Source organism: Cebus imitator, unplaced genomic scaffold, assembly GCF_001604975.1.
Source record: "Cebus imitator isolate Cc_AM_T3 unplaced genomic scaffold, Cebus_imitator-1.0 Scaffold56, whole genome shotgun sequence".
In the NCBI taxonomy this organism is placed as follows: domain Eukaryota; kingdom Metazoa; phylum Chordata; class Mammalia; order Primates; family Cebidae; genus Cebus; species Cebus imitator.
In genome coordinates, this window is record NW_016107371.1 from 7,532,602 (window position 1) to 7,553,716 (window position 21,115).

General features: G+C 36.5%; 1 pseudogene; it reads left to right on the plus strand.

The window, feature by feature from the left end:
- LOC108304695 overlaps positions 1–19,942 on the plus strand; it is a 37,985-nt pseudogene extending 18,043 nt beyond the window's left edge.
- The last annotated feature ends 1,173 nt before the right edge of the window (positions 19,943–21,115 follow it).

The following is a 21,115-nucleotide window of genomic DNA, read 5'->3' on the forward strand; positions in this document are numbered from 1 at the left end:
CTTGAACTCAGCTCTGGACCAAGTGGACCTAATAGACATCTACAGAACTCTCCACCCCAAATCAACAGAATATACATTCTTCTTAGCACCACCTAGCACTTATTCTAAAATTGACCACATAATTGGAAGTAAAACACTCCTCAGCAAATTCAAAAGAATGGCAATTATAACAAACAGCCTCTCACACTACAGCGCAATCAAATTAGAACTCAGGATTAGAAACTCACTCAAAACCACACAACTACATGGAAACTGAAAGTCCTGCTCCTGAATGACTACTAGCTAAATAATGAAATTAAGGCAGAAATGAAGAGGTTCTTTGAAACCAATGAGAACAAAGAGACAATGTACCAGGATCTCTGGGACACAGCTAAAGCAGTGCTAAGAGAGAAATTTATAGTACTAAATGCCCATATCAGAAAGAGTGAAAGATCAAAAATTGACACCCTAACATCAAAATGAAAGGAACTAGAGAAGCAAGAGCAAACAAATTCAAAAACTAGCAGCATACAAGAAGTAACTAAGAGCAGAGCAGAACTGAAGGAGATAGAGACATGAAAAACCCTTCAAAAAAATCAATGAATGCAGGAGCTGGTTTTTTGAAAAGATTAACAAAATAGATAGACTGCTAGCCAGACTAACAAAGAGAAAAGAGAGAATAATCAAAGAGACACAATAAGAAATGAAAAAGAGGATATTACCACTGACCACAGAAATTCAAACTACCATCAGGGAATACTTTAAACATCTCTATGCAAATAAACTGGAAAATGCGGAAGAAATGGATAAATTCCTGGGTACATACACCCTCCCAAAATTAAACCAGGAAGAAATCGAATCCCTGAACAGACCAATAACAAGTACTGAAATTGAGGCAGTAATTAACAGCCTACCAACCAAAAAAAACCCAGGTCGAGACGATTAACAGCCACATTCTAACAGAGGTACAAAGAGGAGCTGGTATCATTCCTTCTGAAACTATTCCAAACAATAGAAAAAGAGGGTCTCCTCCCTAACTCATTTTATGAGACCGTCATCATCCTGATACTGAAGCCTGGCAGAGACACAACAACAACAAAAAAAATTCAGGCCTACATCCCTGGTGAACATCAATGCAAAAATCCTCAATAAAATACTGGCAAACTGAATCCAGCAGTACATCAAAAAGTTTATCCACCACAATCAAGTCTGCTTTATCCCTAGGATGCAGGTCTGGTTCAACATATGAAAACAAATAAACGTAATCCATCACATAAACAGAACCAAGGACAAAAACCACATGATCATCTCAACAGATGCAGAAAAGGTCTTTGACAAAATTCAGCACACTTTCATGCTAAAAAACTCTCAATAAGCTGGCCATGGTAGCTCATGCCTATAATCCCAGCACTTTGAGAGGCTGAGGCAGGTGGATCACGAGGTCAGGATATCAAGACCATCCTGGCCAACATGGTGAAACCTTGTCTCTACTAAAAATACAAAAAATTAACTGGATGTGGTGGCATGTGCCTGTAGTCCCAGCTACTTGGAGGCTGAGATAGGAGAATCACTTGAACCTGGGAGGTGGAGGTTGCAGTGAGCCAAGATCGGGCCATTGCACTCCAGCCTGGGCAACAGAGCAAGACTCCATCTCACACAACCAACCAACCAAACAACAACAAAAAAACCCCTCAATAAACTAGGCATTGATGGAACATATCTCAAAATAATAAGAGCTATTTAGACAAACCCATAGCCAATATCATACTGAATGGGCACAAGCTGAAAGCATTCCCTTTGAAAACCAGGAAAAAACAAGGATGCCATCTCTCACCACTCTTATTCAACATAGTATTGGCACTTCTGGTCAAGGCAATCAGGCAAGAGAAATAAAGAAAGGGTATTCAAATAGGAAGAGAGGAAGTCAAATTGTCTCTGTTTGCAGATGACAGGATACAAAATCAATGTACAAAAATCACAAGCATTCCCATACACCAATAATAGACAAGCAGAGAGTCAAATCATAAATGAACTCCCATTCACAATTACTACAAAGAGAAAAAATACCTAGTAATACAACTTACAAGGGATGTGAAGGACCTCTTCAAGGAGAACTACAAACTACTGCTCAAGGAAATAAGAGAGGACACAAACAAATGAAAAAACATTTCATGCTTATGAATAGGAAGATGAATAGGAAGAATCAATATTGTGAAAGTGGCCATACTGCCCAAAGTAATTTACAGATTCAATGCTGTTCCCATCAAGCTACCATTGACTTTCTTCACAGAACTAGAAAACACTACTTTTAATTTTATATGGAACCAAAAAAGAGCCTGTATAACCAAGACACACCTCAGCAAAAAGTACAAAGCTGGAGGTATCATGCTATCTGACTTCAAACTATGCTACAAGACTACAGTAACCAAGAAAGTATGACACTGGTACCAAAACAGGGATATAGACCAACGGAGCAGAACAGAGGCCTCAAAAATAACACTGCACATATACAACCATCTACTCTTCAACAAACCTGACAAAAACAAGCAATGGGGAAAAGAAGATTTCCTATTTAATAAATGGTACTGGGAAAACTGGCTAGCCATACGCAGAAAACAGAAACTGGACCCCTTCCTTGACTGCCTTATGCAAAAGTTAACTCAAGATAGATTAAAGACTTAAACATAAGACCTAAAACCATAAAATCTCTAGATGAAAACTTAGGTAATACCATTTAGGACATAGGCATGGGCAAAGACTTCATGAATAAAACACCAAAAGCAATTGCAGCAAAAGCCAAAATGACAAATGGGATCTAATTTAACTGAGGCACTTCTGCTCATCAAAAGAAACTATCATCAGAGTGAACAGGCAGCCTACAGAATGGGAGAACATTTTTGCAATCTACCCATCTGGCAAAGATCTAATACCCAGAATCTACAAGGAACTTACACAAATCTACAAGAAATAAACAACTCTATCAAAAAGTGGGCAAAGGATATGAACAGACACTTTTCAAAAGAAGACATTTATGCAGTCAACAAACATATTAAAAAAAAAGCTTATCATCACTGGTCATTAGAGAAATGCAACTCAAAACCACAGTGAGATATCATTTCACACCAGTTAGAATGGCAATCATTAAAAAGGCAGGAAACAACAGATACTGGAGAGGATGTGGAGAAATTGGAATGCTTTTATACTGTTGGTGGGAGTGTAAATTAGTTCAACCATTGTGGAAGACAGTGTGGCAATTCCTCAAGGATCTAGAACCAGAAAGACCATTTGACCCAGCAATGCCATTACTGGGTATATACCCAAAGGATTACAAATTATTCTACTAAAAAGACACATGCACATGTATGTTTATTGCAGCACTATTTACAATAGCAAGGACTTGGAACTAATTCAAATGCCCGTCAATGATCGACTGGATAAAGAAAATGTGGCACATATACACCATGGAGTACTATGCAGCCATAAAAAGAATAAGTTCATGTCCTTATCAGGGACATGGATGAAGCTGAAAACCATCATTCTCAGCAAGCTAACAGAGGAACAGAAAACCAAACACTGCATGTTCCCATTCATAAGTGGGAGTTGAACAGTGAGAACACATGGACACAGGGAGGGGAACATCACACACCAGGGCCTGTCAGGGGGTGAGAGGCAAGAGGAGGAAGAGCATTAGGACAAATATCTAACGCATCTGGGGCTGAAAGCCTAGATGATGGGTTTATAGGTGCAGCAAATCACCATGGCACATGTATACTTAAGTAACAAATCTGCATGTTCTGCACATGTATCCCAGAACTTAAAGTAAAATTACAAAAAAAAAACAAACCCAAAAAACAAATATTCCTGATTTTTTTAATATTTATTTTTTCTGAGAAACAACATACATTTTTTTAGATTTATTGAGTGTTCTTATTTTAAAAACAAATTAATATATACATATGTATTTATAGTTTCATTGAGACCTTGTTTATTATTCCCATAAATAAATTATATACAAGTATATTTTTACCAACCCCTATGTATGATCAATGAATGGGTTTCTCTGAGTTTTTTATTGTATTACCAATTCTGCCATTCATGTGATCAACATGTACTTAAAAAGATGCTCAGTTTTACAGTCTAAAATTTTAAGGTTAACTTTGAAATCAGAATTGAACAAGTGAAAATTGAGATCTTTATTTTCCAATAGAAATAACATTCAGTTTGATGCATTTAAATCAGCAGTAGGTAAGTGCCCATTCCCTTAGTATGAAAGGATACATCCAAATGCCATATAAATGTTATCTTATAATTGACGGGGTTTGGTTTGGCAATGAAGCTTCCCAAGAATAACAGAGTCTGGCTTCCCTAAGCCTTTCTTTTTTCTTTCTTTCTTTTTCTTTTTTTTTTTTTTTTTTTGTAGTTTTTTTTTTTTTTTTTTTTTTTTTTTTTTTTTTGTAATTCTTGGAGAACACCTTCAGTAATGTGCTTGTGTGATTAAGAGACACATCTCGCCTAGACAATTTAATGCACGTCTGGTATGACAATTCAGCCTGACTAGAAGTTCTTGGCAAGCTATTGTCTATTACCAGAAAATCAAAGGAGTGAACAAGAAATTTCCCAACAACTTTCCCTTTCCCCTTTATATTATTTTTTGAACTAGAGTAAATTGAGTAAATATGTGTACACGCATACGCAAAAATGGACCTTTCTGTGTATATGTGTACCGTCGTATGCCTTTTATTTCATCCTACCTTATTGCGCCAGCTTGGACTTAACAGTGTGATGTTGAACAGGGGTGATGAGAGTGAATATCCTTGACTTGTTACCAATCTCATGGGGAAATATTCTCTATCCTGAGTGTTAGGGGACCCCCTTCCTGCTGCTGGAGCCAGAACTGTAGGGCTGCTCCTCTAGCTCTTGCTTTGCATGCATATGCTACTTCCGGATTTTTGACTGCTTTGTGTTCCAACTGGATGATAGCAGAGGAAAAGAAAGTTGCAAAATCACCACTAGTTAGATGACACTGGTGTCTTTCCCCGATCGACTTGCTGCTCTGTACTTTTCAGTTCTCAAACAGCTACTCCCTATGTCCTGTCCCAGTTGTTTAGCTGCTTTCAATGGGAAAGTCAGGATAGAATATATATTTGCTTTTGTTGCTACTGCTTCTGGCATCTTCGTCCTGAAATATTTGCCTGTTTCTATGTCCAGAATGGTATTGCCTAGGTTGTCTTCAAGGGTTTTTACAGTTTGGGGCTTTACATTTAAGCCTTTAATCCATCTTGAGTTGATTTCTGTATATGGTATAAGGAAGGTATCTAATTTAATTTCAAGCTTCCGCATGTGGCTAGCCAACTGGGGAAAGGAGTCCTTTCCCCTACAATGTGATTTTTGATATATGTATGTAATGTCGAAAGATTAACTCAAGTTTAGTCAAAATGGAAAGAAGAAGAATCTCTTTTAAATCCCTATTTATAATTTACATTTATAAATTGTTCTTTTGATTTTTATATAACTGACCACTATGTGTCAGCTGGAAGAAGATAAATCATTTATCAAACATAGCTGGTGACTTAGCAGAGAAACAGATGAGTTATAGATGTATAACAAGATACTTGTTAAATTCTTTACCCTGTGTTTTCATTCTGATGGTCTCAGTATTCAGGGCTTTCTATATGCATTGTCCTCAGAATATTGATCACTTCTGCAGAAATGAGCAGAGAAGGAAAGAAATCATTGTTCTTTCTTTCAAAAGCCTAGAGGTGTCAGGCTTTTATATAATTTACCAAAAAGTGAATGAATGCCTGTTGATTTAAAAATGATTTTACCACCATACAGAGAGGCTGAGGACAGATACTTCATAAGAAAGGGAGATGAAAATAGAAAGTTGAGCAGAGGGTTAGGGATCTTCATGTTTCCCTTGATCCAAGTATACATTGGCATAGAAACTCTAGATATGTGTCTGGGGCCTATGGAACAAAGATTTGTGTCTTACTTTGTAGGATCACCACAGGAAATGCTGCCCAAATTTTAGAGATACCATATCCAGGATAGACAGAGGTTGGAATAGCAAAGCAAAAAGTCAGGGAATAATGGAGAGATGACGTGAGACAAGCCCCCAAACTCTCATCACTTGGGAGAACATTCGACATTTTCCCAAAACCATGAGAAAAAAAAAAGGAGAGAGAAAAATGTCCCAGAAGAGGTCTTGTGGAACACAAACTGTGTGGCCCTGACTACTGAATGTCATACAGCACCCCAAATCTCATCAGCTTTCAGAAACAGTGAGTTCAGTGGCCAATGGCCAAGAACAGGCAAGACACATTAAACCTCAGCAGTGCTCAGGAAGGCCAGGTGATTACTATGGATTGGAAATGTGCCCACTCCTCCCACCTCCAGCTTCCTGAATACCATAGTCTGTGAGCCTCCTCCAACACCAGAAACCACCCAAGCAGAAGGGAAGGACAAGTGGGGAGTGAAACCCCTGAATTAATTGACATGTGAACAACAAAAAAACTAAGTTTTCAAACTGGAGGTGTCTGAAACAGGCTAGATCCACTGCTAACCTGGAAATGCCAGTTTTGCATAAGTGAGTCTATGACTGTGAAATTAATATCAATTGTTTATTTGGTATACTTGCCCTCTAAATTGTGAGCAAATTGAGGGCAGAGTCCAATTTTCATGGATTATTTTAACCTTATGACCAAATAAAATGCCTGAAATAAGGTAAAAAAAAGAGGCAATAGATATTATATGAAATTAATATGAAATAAATAAAACTTGCAATTTGTTAATTAGTTAGTTGTCTCCTGTCCTGGTAAATAAGACTGCTACCACTTAAATGAAATCTATAGCCTCAGTTTTCATGATAGCAAGTGAACTTCTGCGATAATTTCTCTGATACTTATTTTTCCCCTCTATCTTTGCCAGTCTGTTGTTTGCAGATGAGAGTCACCTATGTGATTCATTCTTCACTCTCACAGTATAAAAACCTAGTGTAAACATGTAAAGCTGGAGAAAGGAGTTAAAAAAGAAAACCAAACATGAGTAAAAGAGCTCTGACGAAAGACAAACGCAGTAATTCTTTACTGTAAAGGCACTCATAAAAATGTGTTGGTATTGTAACATGATCCTTTCACTACCATTAGGAAGCAGCTTTCACATCGAGAGAAATGGACCTATTCTAAATGTCTCTGAACAGTCAGCAAAACTCTTCTCTGCATGTCACAAAATCATTTTCAGTGCCATTTCTCAGTGATTCCTCTTCCATCTCAGCTGTTATCTCTTTTATGATAGAATGAATGGAAACAACTGGGCAGGTGACAGAATTCCCCACCAACCTTGATAAGATACCTTGTTAAGTATTAATTTCCTACTTAAAGTGTTTCAATTCTAAGTGTAATTTTTAGAAAACACCAAGACTTCACTGACAGCAAGAGTTAATAACAGTTGTGACATTGATAATGTCATATGACAATGACAGTCAATGACAGTTAATTCAAGGACAGTTTTTTTACCTAAATGTGAGAAGGACCTTCAAAGTCCCAAAGCACCGAATATTTTCAAAGTGTCGCATGGGCTTACTGAAAACTTTCTCGCAGAATTCATTTTTAAAGTCTAGCTTGTATATTTTTTAACATAAAATTTGATTAAACATTAATCACCTGTAGTATCTGCACTCAGAAACAATTTGACAGAGCTATGAAAGAATGCTTTGGTATGCAGGATTTTGCCTATGAGAAAAAAGAGTAAACACGTTGGTCCCCAATTAGAAAGTTATGATTCTTTATTAAAAAAAAAAAAAAAAAGGAGGAGGAGGAGAAAAAGGAGGAGGAGGAGGAGAAAAAGGAGGAGGAGGAGGATAAAAAGGAGGAGGAGAAGGAGAAAAGGGAGAAGGAGGAGAAGAGGAGGAGGAGAAGGAGGAGGAAGGAGAAAGTGGCCAATCACAAGGATAGACTTTAGGTTTTAGAAAACAGAAGGATAGACTACAAAAAAGGCAGAAATAATTGCAGTCTTTAGTGACGAGTTTTTTTTTGTTTTGTTTTGTTTTGTTTTTTACTTTCTATGCATTTCAAATTGTATGTTAGTGATATGATTTGGCTTAAATGAGATAGCAAGATGTTTCCTTGTAAAGAGACTGGAAAGAGAATTCTTCTGTGTACTGGCAAGTATAAAATGATAATGAAAATGTAAACTGTAGGATCAGACTGCCGTGTTTATAATCTCATTTTCTCTGCTTTCTAGTTATGTAATCTTAAGCAAATGAAATAATGTGCCAGTATCTGAGTTTCCTTAAGTGAGAATCCTAATGTATTTACCTCAAAGAGTTGTAAAGATTGAATGAGTTAATATGTGCAAAGCGATTAGAAAAGAGCATGTCACGTTGTATACATTCAACTATGCCAATTATTTTGAGTAATTACTGAGGATTGGATTTTATTATCACACTCTAGAAATAATTCCCATACTTAACTAGTCTTGCTATATGTGATGGCCAGAAAGGAGAGTTTAAGATCAACACACTGATATTTAACTCATTTATCTTGCAAGATGTCAAATGATATTTACTTGGTTTCTATCCAATAGTTTAGTACAAAACAAGACATTTACCCCAGGATACTCAAATCAGAAAGCACATGCATACACTATGCGTTTTAGACATCATCCTTATAATGAATTATTTTAGTTGGCTTTATATTATTCTGAGAGATTACTGGCAATTCACAGCTGAAATTCTTATGGCATGCCATATAGGATCTTGAAATTTGAAGCTTTGATTGGCCATTTATCCATCTGTGGCTTAAAACCAGGCCTGTTGCAAAAGGAAAATATTGGCACTGCATGTAACTTCTTGGCCATTCAAGTGAGGTGGCCCTTTATTCAGATATGTGTCTTGATTAGATTCTTCATGAGAAAATTGTTAACCTTATTTTCTGCATAGCTGGTTTTTAAATATGTAACACAGAATATTTGTACTGAATTCATTCCCTGGGGAATGTTCTTTGAACTCTTTAATGACTAATTGCTATTCTCAAAAGAAAAATTATTTGTGATAATATTTATGGAAAAATATCTAAAGGACTTTTTTTTTTTTTTTTGAGACAGAGTTTCGCTCTTGTTGCCCAGGCTGGAGTGCAGTGGGGCAATCTCGGCTCACTGCAACCTCTGCCTCCCAAATTCAAGCAATTCTCCTGCCTCAGCCTCCTGGGTAACTGGCATTACAGGCATGCACCACCACACCTGGTTAATTTTGTATTTTTAGTAGAGATGAGGTTTCTCCATATTGGTCAGGCTGATCTTGAACTCCCGACCTCAGGTGATCCACCTGCCTCTGCCTTCCGAAGTGCTAGGATTACAGGTGTGAGCCACCACACCCAGCCTAAAGGACTTTTAAAATATTTCAATATTTCTTTTTAAAGAACACTACCAAAGGTGAGGCAGTAATGCTATATTGTTGTAAGTCATTATAAAATGAATTTTAGTAAACAGCATTTCAGCATTGTGCCTCAACCTATATTGAAAGACCCCATAGAAATATTTATTCAAAATTAAGCATTGTTCTACTGTTGGTGCATTGTTAGGACATTATTTGCTACAGAAAAGTGAGCCATGGAGAAGTAATTTTAGTTTCCTCAGAGGAAAGTTTGACCCCTTTATGGTAACAACTCTTTTTTTACAAAAGAAATCTTATGTGGCTCCTTTCTTGCTTTGGCTACTGAGAATATTGTTGTTTCTAGCAACTTTTTAGATTCTTCCTTCTTCCCCTCCCTCCCTCCTTCCCACCTTTTTCTTTTCTCTTTTCTTTTCTTTCTTTCTCTTTCTTTCTCCTTCCTTCCTTCTCTTTTACTATAGAGTATCCTTTTTCCTTTTTTTCCAGCCAGATTTATTGAGGTATAATTAACATGAGAAAATTATATATATATTTAAGGTATACAAAGTGATTATTTGATATACATATACATTGTGTAATGATTACTACAATCAAATTCATCAGCACACCATCACCATACAGTTACCCTTTGTGAATACGTTTGTGTGGGGGATAGAAGGGAGGGCAGAGTGAAGACATTTATAATCTACTTTCTTAGCCAATTTCAAGTAAAAAATACAGTTTTATTGACTATAGTCACCATGCTGTACATTAGATCTCAAGAACTAATATATCTTAAAACAGAAAGTTTATTAAGGTACTACCTTTCTAAACTTTTATTAAGTCGGAAACAAAAGAAAATGCTTGTACTTGCATAGTAGGCTTAGTTCCTTTGTGCTGCTACAACAAAATGTACCTGAGCCTAGGTAATTTGTAAAGAACAGAAATTTATTTTCTCATTGTTATGGAGGTGGGGACATTCAAAATCAAGGTGCTGGCAGGAGCATATTTGGTGTCTGGTGAGGGCTTCTCTCTGCTTCCAAGTTGGTGCATTGTCACTGAATCCTCCAGGGGGAAGAATATTGTGTCCTCACATGGTAGAGAGCAGAAGGGCAACAGTAGCTTAATTCTACCTGAAGCCTCTTTTCTAAGGGCCTTAATTTCATTTGTGAAGGAGGAGCCCTAGTGACTCAATCATCTCTTAAAAGTCCCACCTCTTAATACTACCACATTGACCATTAAGTGTCAACGCATGAATTTTGGAGGAGATACATTGAAACCATAGCATACGCTGAGGAAAACAGAACAGACAACTTATGACTGGAGGGAGCCAGCCCAGAGTTGGGTCACCCAACTACTTCTTTGAAAACCAAGAGGTCAGTATGTTTGTGTACCAGAAAACCATTCATGGTATACCATTGAAAGCTCTGCTCTATGGCATATATTTATGATAGCCTTTCAAATTGGACACATGATTGAAACCATCTTTAAAATCTTTGTGGAAGGAGGCAGGAAACAATCAATCAAACAAACAACAATAAAAACAAAAAACCCCAAATAATCAAATAATTGGTCAAAAGCAGAGAAAAACAAAAAAACTTAGAGTACTAAGATTATAGAAACACAGAACAGAGTTTTAGTAGCAATCAGGTCATCATCATTTTGCAGAGGTCTCTAAAGGAAAAGAAAACTCTTCAGCAAAACTGTGACTTGCTATGTAAGAATAAATTTGCGTTCAATGCCCAGACAGAAACTCGGAAATCTCTGAATTGTAAGGGGCCTGATAAGTCTAGGGCAATTCCCAGTGCATATTAGTAGGGAAAAGAAGATTGGAGATACAAAGAAGTAGATTACCAGAAACTCAAAAACATACAAAGAAATATGGTTATTGCCTGCTTTTTAAGGCAAACTGGATAAAAGTTTGTACAAGCTTTGTAAGGAGGAACTAGAAACAGACATAAGAAATACACTGTAATTTGAAATCAATTTTGAAATATATGCCTGAATCAACATTTTAGTAAAATGTGTATAGAATTCAGTATATAATGTGCTTTTAGCCATTTAAATTTATTTACTTTTTGTTGTTATCTTCAAGTCTAAAAATGAAGGATCTTTGCAGTTATTACAGTTGGATAACTGATAGAGTATCCTTCATTCTTTCAAGCAAGATTTTTTATTTCAGAATGGAACAAAATCAGGTGATTTTACCCCTTAAAAATGTTATTTTTAACAAGATTTATCTATCCCTCTGGATGTGCTACCCAATGCAGTTGCAGCAACCAAGTAAACTGTACTATCTTTATGCTAACAATTCCCATATTAAGGTCTTCAGCCAGTCAAAACCCTAGACTAGAATATTCAGTTTCCCACTCAACATCTCTGCTAGGCTATCTTGTAGATATTCTAATTTTAATGCCTATAAATGATCTCCAGTCATTATTCCCATACCTCTTCCACCCAGAAAGTTTCTCATCTCAGTTTATGATAATTGCATCTTTCTAGTTGCTCAGGTCCCTAATTTTGGCATCCCTTTGACCCCTCTCTTTACTCCCCGTGTTATAATTCATCAGAAAATGTTGCTGACTTTACAGTAAAAATACATCCAGAATTTAACTACTTTCCCTCACTTCCTCCATTTTCACTCTAGTCTAGCCCACATTCACCTGCTCCTGGATAATTGCAATAGCCTCTAACTTGTTTTCCTCTTTTAACCCTTTAAAATCAATTTTCAACACAGCAGCCAGAGTAATCGTTTAACAGAAAGTCAGATCATATTATTTTGTTTTATTATTGTTTGTTATGTATATGTAAGCTCTGTAAGAGCATTGATTACAGTTTTATTCACTTATGTATCATAAGTTTCTAGAACAATGTCTGGCCTGTGACTGAACAAATGAATATCAATTTTTCAAAGAGAACACTGATACTTAGAGAAAGAAAGAAACTTACTTCCTTCATATTTCATATCTCATAGAGATTAGAAGAATTGAACCCAGGTCTTTGGACTCCACTCTTGTGTTCTTTTTCACTATCTTATGCTTCTTCCTAGACATGTTGACAGAATCCTCAAGGTGAATATTAAGATTTTCTTGAGGAATTGTGTTAAACTTACTTGCAGAAGTATGTGTTTAAGTCATGATTCTGTCCCTCAACAGGCACAATCTAAGTAACACAATTTTTCACTTGCAAAAGTCAGTTGAACTAAGATGATGTCTAAGGTTCATTGTGCAGCCAAATATTAGTAAGTCCAGTGACACTACCCAGACGTTTCCCAATTCTTCAATAGTAGCATAAATAACTGTCATTTGGAGGCATCAGCAGGACAAGAAAGCCTACCAAATATGTTGATTGTTTCTTAGATTCCCATGTGTAGCCAGATCTAGGAACATTTTAAAGTGGGGCAAGGTTTCCCAAGGCTGACTGCTAACTGGTGACATTGGAACAGCTGGTGCCCTCACTGAAGATAAATGCAAATGTGGTTGTTTGGGTAAAACAGTGTGACATCTAATTACTTATTTATTTTATGTCTTTGCTTTGTGGACTCAAACTCACATCCAAATTAGGGGTGTGATGCCTTAGGGTTTATAACAAGTCTTTGTGTGGTTTTTCTTGCCTCTTAGACTAGAGCTCACTGTGTATATATATTTGTGTAAATATTTGTGTTTATTCTTCTGCCTCAAATACAATGGGTCTTTGTCTAAAATACACGATTCCAATCCCAATTGGCTCTTTATTCCAGCCAAGCCAGTTTTATGATGGTTCCTCTTAATCTCACTTTTGTTTTTCTTGATCCTTTTTTCTTTCTGTATTTTATTTTTGCCTTCTTTTTTTTTCCTTTTTTTTATCTTTCACTCATACTATTTTCCTCAAGAAACGTCTACCCTCTTTCTGACAATCCTAACTCACCATTATTTAAAGATGCAATTTACCTATAGGAAACCTTATCTGGCAGTTGTACTCAAGTCAGAGCACTGATTTTCTCTTTCATTCCCAAAGTTTCTGGGGGTTCTGTTTATTACCATTACTATTTTATGGCTTGTTGTTCTTATTTGTTTCTTTGTTGATCGTCTCCCTGTAGTTTTATACACTGTGTCACTCACTAGATTGCAAACTTTAGTATGCTGACTTCTGTATCTCTTAAGTTTTCCTTTTCACATATGAATACAGGTTTGAATAGAGTGCAGAAAGCTCCCTAGAAGTCTGTGTTTTGGTCATATATTGCTTCATACCAAACCACCCCAAAACGTGATGCTTAAAACATCCATTTTATTTTATTCATGGTTTTAGAGGTGAGGAACTTCAGAAATAGCTTGACTGGGTGTTTTGTCTTTCATCCCGATGGTGTCAGCTGAGGCAGTGGGACTGGAGGAAATACTCCTAGATGACTTTTTCATTCACTGTCAGGTGCCTTGGTGTTTCTTGGCCTGCTTCTACCTGCATGGCAGCCCATCAGCCAGAGCCTTTCCACTTGGCTTGGGCTTCTCACAATGCAGACATGGGGTAATCACACTTCTTGCATGTGATCACACTTCAACACTATTGCTTTATTGGTCAAAACAATCACAGGGCCTCCAAGGCTTAAGGAAGTGAAGAAATAGACTCCAGCTCTTGATGTTCGAAAAGGGACAAGGTCACATGACAGGAGAGCCTGCAGAATGGGTATCATTGTTGAGGTCACCTTTGAAAAATATAACCTGACTAATCTGCAGAGAAAATTCAACAATTTTATTTAAAAGTGCATTGGAGTAAAATGCACAATATATACATTGTAGAATCAAACATTAGAATGTCTAAAATGAATAAACCAATCATTTTAGACCAACCAGCCCCAAAACAAACATATAGACCAACGATTTATTAAGAGAATTTGCACAATTAGATTCTGGTCTCTGGTTCACCTGATAACTATAAAATGATGGCCTGTTGGTGTTACGGTAAACTATTCTTTGATTAAATTGAATGTGATAATCATTAATTATATTGTAGAAGCTTTTGCTGTGTCCCATATAGTGATGACACCACCCACCATGGTATTCTGTCTGTAAATGGCCTAGAATTTAGTTTGAAGTCTTCTTAAGACACTTAGGACTTTTTCAGTTTGGCTTTTCACTTTCAAGTGGCATAAATCCCAGTATTACAGTATTCTTTTGAGTTCTGCAAATTAATCTATAAAACAAGCAAGAAAATAAATTGCATTATATTACTTTATTAACCTAACACATATTATGTTTAAAATGTTTTGTATGGTATATATGATGAAAAGATAGATTTTGGTTAAATTGAATAAAATAAGGTCCTAGTTCTGTGATCTAAGATTACAATCCTGTCTGTATCTGCATGTGTGTACATGTGTCTATGCATGTATTTTTGTGTATTAGGATTTGAGTGAGGTTGCTGATGCAGGCTATGTAGAGAACCAGACAGTCTGTCTTACAGGTTTAAGGTAGAACATTGGTATTGTCTCATTGTATTAGTAGTATTCCCACCTACTAAATTTGAAGTTCTTTGAGATCAGTATTCAGATCAGTATGAGAGAGTATTCATCTCTCATTTCCCCATGGACTATGGCAATAATACCTGGCACATTTTTACATATGCAATAAATATTGAATACTCAAACCTTTGGAGTAGAGTTTCTATGCAAATAGAATTACTCCTGCTGGTAAACTAATACTGGTTTAACCACAATGGAAATTTGAGGTCAAAATAGGCTACTTCAACTTCCCAGAACCTTAAGGAAACTTGCCCCTTATGGCTGTTTGGCTCATTGCGTGCCTTGTGTGTCAATCTTGCCGTGCCTGATCTCCCACCTTGAGCAAGCCTATTATTTACACTCACTTACCTGTCATCTTAGAAACTGCAGATTAAAAAAAGTCTTTTCCAGAGGTCTTGGAATCAAACATCCCTCACTGACACATTACTGGATATGGAATGAATCAGAAACATGTGGATTAAATTTCCCTAAAAATTTCTTTGGTTATAAAAATTAAGGAAGAAAGTGTTTAGCCAGATGCCTCATGGGTAATGCCAAACTCAAATTGTTTGAAAAATATGTGTGCTGGTTAGGTAAACAAACAAATAAAAAAATAAATTTTACTTCCCTCTTACCTTGTAAAACCTCACATTCACTGTAAAAACCTCAAGTCAGTTTGAAGCTAGGTTTTATAAGAGGTTTTGAAAAGTCTATGGTTCTCCTCTTTGATCATTGGAGACAAGAGTTATATGGATAAATACTTCTGAGAATGCACATAATCAAGGCTGATGTTTTTCAATAGATTTCAAAGCATTGAATGAGGTAAGATGTATTGGTAAGATTTATTTGATTTCTGAATATTAACTGGAAATTTCATCTAAAATAGGTTATTTCAGGAGAAAAGCAGGTGAACCTGGGTCCCATAGTTTAACTTGTTTAACATGTTAAACTATTCTTAAAATATTGGGGCTGGGTGTGGTGGCTCACACCTGTAATCCCAGCACTTTGGAGGCCCAGACAGGTGGATCACTTGAGGTCAGGAGTTGAAGACCAGCCTGGGCAACATGGTGAAGGCCTGTCTCTACTAAAAATACAAAAATTAGCTGAGTGTGGTGGTGGGTACCTGTAATCTCAGCTGCTGGGGAGGCTGAGGCAGCAAATTGCTTGAACACAGGGGTGGAAGTTGGAGCGAACCAAGATTATGCCACTGCACTCCAGTTTGGGTGACAGAGCAAGACATACACACACACAAAAAACATTCAGAAGTTTGGACATGATAGATGTTTATGAAAAGTAGGAGAAAATGCCTTTATCATTGAAACAACAGACTTGAAAGTAATTTAGTTCCCAAACTTTAGTAAAAACGAAGAATGCAAGGGTCAAAATAAACCTCACTGCAATGATTATTATCATTCCGCTTATCCCTTCCATCAAAACCCCTCAAACAATTGCTTAAGCATGTATGTCCTTGTACCCAGCATAATTTAAGGAGAACTGTGTGGATATGGTTCCTAATACATAGACTGACATTGGCTGTATATACCCGAACACAGAACTCAGAACAGGAGAAGAAACACAGTAAGAAAATTAATGGGCCAAAAAATATTTCTGTCAGTGGCTATTGCACTTTAGCGTGTGTATCACCTGAAAAGATCATTAAAAATATAAGTTGCAAATGTCCCCTACCCTGCCCAGAGATTTTGACCTGAATTAGGACCTAGGAATCTCCATTTTCAACAAAGACTCAAGTTGATTCTGATGAACATTATTCAAGGAGCACATTATGTGGATTTAGAAGGTAAAAGAGAAAACTTATTGAAGCTGATATTGAGAAGGTCTGAGATAATCCTTCCCTGAGTTGTGGAGAGACAAGGACATGGACTCTACCTATTTAGTGCCAGTTTGTGTAAATGCTCTTTTTTAAAAATTATAATTATGGACCTCCAGAAATGCATCTGTTCATTCAATAAATATTTATTAAATGCTAAGTATGTTGTGAACAAAATACAAACATGAATCTGTGCCCTTATGAATTTTACATTCTAGTTGGAGGGTACAGTCAATAGTAAAATAATAAATAAAATAGCTTATATAATATATCAAGTAGTGATTAAGTATCAAAAAGATAATGTGGGAAAATGGGTAAAATGCTAGAAAAAGTGGAGAGAAGAGGCCTAGTTGAGAATGTGACATTTGGGTAGAACTTAAAGGAGTCCAGCCAACAGAACAGCCAAAGGAATGCCTTAGAAAGCAAGGGGCCAGGCTGGGGAACCAGCAGTTGGAAAGGACATGGAGTGGAAGTGTATCTGGGATAGCTGCAGTGGAGTAGCCATGAAAAGAGCAGAGGACAGCAGGTAGGGGAATAAGGCTAAACAGAAGGGGGTGTAGAGGATCACAGGCTTTGGCTTCTCCTCTAAGTAAGTGACATGAGAGGCCACTAGAGGGTTTTGAGCAAAGACAAAACTCACACGAATGTTTCCACCATATATGAAGTGGAAATTAAAATACCAATTTAGTTATTCACTCTGCCTCATTTACAGAGCTCAAGGTATGCAATATTTTTGTTGGGGAAATTTTGGATGAATAGTGCTCAGAGAGTGGAAAGGACTGGATAAAATATGAAAAACCTGACCCTGTCCTCAAAATATATGACAATCTATGTGGGGATTATATGAATCATTTAGTCTCTGAACAATTGTTATCCAGAGAAGCCAATATTTGCCTCAATTTCTGGATTTTTAAAGCATGTAAATATGGAGTATTTTCATTTAAGCATGAAGAAAATGAGAATTCAGTCATGTTAGAAACATATCCGAGATCCATGGGTTAAAGTATAAGGTGTACATCTGCAGTAGGTGAAATTTCCCATTTCCATTTCCAAAGATTTAGGAGTTTAAATAAACTTGGATAAAGACTTTGTAGGTGACATTAAGAGCAATAAACTTGAATCACTAACTTTCCTAAGCTAGGGTACAAGAAGATACAAACAAATCATGTAAAATATCTTAAAGTGTTTCTGACTTCTCCAACATACTAATTATTTGTCACAAGTAAATTATGGTTGATATTTCATATTATAGAGCCATGGGATGTTTTTCAGTTTTCTAGAATACAGTTGTGCTCATAGAAAACATGATGGTGTTTCAAATTAATAGATAGTGCTCTTACTGGAACGAGATTCAATACACAAATAAGAGCTGGTGACAGAGTTTGGCTAAGAGAAGACTTTTATATGTTTTGTTGCCTGATTTTTAATTCTTCCTCAGCAACATCATTGGTTTAGTTTCCTTTCTAATTACTTAACAATGCCAGGTAAACAGTGTGAATAAATTTTTCTGTCAATTAACTGATACGTCATCTATCTCCAGAAGGTATATCTTTAAATACTTGTTCATGACTTATATGTATGTTTTAAGGCACTGTATTAGTCTGTTCTCACACTGCTATGAATAAATACTGGGTAATTTATAAAGAAAAGATGTTGAATTGACTCACAGTTCTGCATGGCTGGGAAGGCCTCAGGAAACTTACAATCACAGCTGAAGGGGAAGCAAACACATCCTTCTTCATGTGGCAATAGGAGAGAAAATTGCCGAGCAAAAGGAGGAGAGCCCCTTATAAAACCATCAGATCTCGTGAGAACTCAATCAATAACATGAGAACAGCATGGAGGTAACCACCCCCATGATTCAATTGCCTCCTACCAGGTCCCTTCCATGACATTTGGGGATTGCTACTAGAAAACTGACTTAGAAAGTAATCTGAAGACTGAACTTTTTATTATTTATTATTTATAATCCCACCAGGTCCCTTCCATGACATTTGGGAACTACAATTCAAGATGAGATTTGGATGAGGACATAGCCAAACCATATCAGGTACTGATTCTTGGATTCTTTAATCCTACATTATTTCTATGTTAAAGAAAATGATATTAAGGATGCTGCCTATATTTCATAGGTTCCTTGATGTTAAAGACATTAAAACCTACTTAATATTATTCTACCTCAAGAAATATTAAAATAATTAAAATAATATTTAACATAATTTTATAAAGAGTCATAAGAATAATAAATGATTATTTGAGAACCAGATATTAGAAGTAAAAGGATTAGTCTTATTTTCCAGATGAAGAAATAAAACTAATTGCATGCCAATTGCATGTAGTTAACCAATGTTAGATCTGGGTCAAGTCTAGTTTATCTCACTTTCAGCATTGGGCTCTGGAATGTTCTACAAGATCAGAGCTTTAACGAGAGTCATCTAAGGAATGGGGGACTCTATGATGCATTACCAAAAGCCTTTAGACTAAAGTTAAGTGACTTATCCAGCTCCACACATGCATTTAGTATACAATAGGGTCATGGAATATTAGAATGGGAAGGAGCTGTGGAGAAGGTGGTTCAGCTCTCTCGTTTTTAAGATAAGAAATGTTTTGTGTTTTGTGAGGTTTTTATGCTCCAGCTGCATCCTGGCTCGAGTTTCTTCTTCAGGTTGAAGAACTATTCTCTAACTCAGTGTTCTGTAAGTCATTAAAGCCTAAATTTGGTTGGCATGATTATTTGAATTATGCCTCATTGGCATTAAAATAATAAAAAGTTCAGTCTTCAGACTACTTTCTAAGTCAGGTTTTCTAGTAGCAATCTCAAAATCTTGCCACTTCTGCCACTTTTCTACCCAGCCATTGAAAACAAACTTCTGAATTATAAAAATAAAGAATTTAAAGGAAAAAAAAGCAATATTTGATTGAGTTGGCTGGGCTTTCTTTACTTTTTTTTGTATTCAAGTGGACAATTTGTACAATTTCCCTTCCTTTGATCCTAGCTGCCCACACTACCAAGTTGCAGGCATGAATTACTTGCCCATTTCTTCATCCATTGACTTTGAAGGACTGGGAAAAAAATTCACCCATTGTGAAATTTCCAGACCGAAAGTGCCTACTTTCAGTTGGTGCTGCTGAATTGGACCATATGAGAGGAGGCAGCTCCAGCCAGGGCTGCCCCCAAGCCACTCACCCTGCCAAACCTCTGGGTCCCGCCGACATCATTTCCTCAACGATGAAGTTCCCTATGTGTGCCCACTGGCATGTGCTTAGAAGACCAGGAATACCCAATCAGGAATGAATTAGTGGGGGAGAAGTATACAACACAGAGCTTTCTATTTAACTTGGAACTATGATAACTGTGAAATGGCTCTGGGTATTTTGTGAATCAGATTGCTGTCAAATCCATGTATTTTTTTTATTTGGATACACTTCAGTGATTGTACTGTTCTTTGGTAAAAACTGCTTGATGTTCAAAAACCTTGAAGCCATTTAGACCACGTTCTTTCCCTCTTTTCAAATAGAAGTTTGCATTTTGTCCACCACAAAGAGAATGCAAATGCCAAGAGGTCTGAATTCACTTTCGAAGTCCAAACCCAGAAACTCTGATTTTCTTTTCATCTTGGCTAGACACATTCCCCAGGGCTCTAGACCTTACATCAAATGGGACAGTATCATGTCCTAATGAGGAGTGAAACTGCAAGGTAGATTACCTGAATTCAAATCCTTTGACTGAAACTTTGAGCAAATTGCTCCATTTTTTTTAGTCTTGGTTTACTTCATCTTCTATTGGGATAACAGTAAAAATTTCCTTGTGGTGTTGTATGTGGAGCATTTAGGAACCTGACACACAATATTTAATTTCTGAGAATATTGGGAGAAGTACCATTTTGGTAAGGCTTCTTTGCATGGGGTATTTTTTTAAAAATATAAATGAATTGAAATAATATTTAATAAAGCAGTTTTTAATAAAAAAGACCAAAGCAGTTATTCAATGTTCCACAATGTCAGTTTAAAAGTTATTTAAAATATTGTGAATATTATTTATGCAACAATTTCTGTCCAACATATTGCAGTAGTAATACCCTTTCTTTACCTTTTCTTCTTTTTTATGCTTTAGCCCAAACTAAAGTCATTCCCATTTTTATTAATCTTAAATCAATGTCTTCTCCTAATTTCCCTTGGTTTCCATACCCCTGAGTGCCTATTAAGGGCATTTAGATATTTTTTAGCTTAATTTTAAGAATAATTTTCTCAAGGAAATGTTCTAATAGAGGCGAGAGGCTAAAAGAGTGTAGAAACAAGACTCACAAAGATAAGAAAGCAAGAGGAAAGAGGGAGGAATAGACTTACAGATACCAGAAAGATGAGCTAGAAAATTCCTGTAAGTAAGAGGGAGGAGAAATCAAACTTATGTAACATGTGAGTGCTAGTAAACCATCTGCAATGTTTTAGTAGAATTCGTATAGATCCT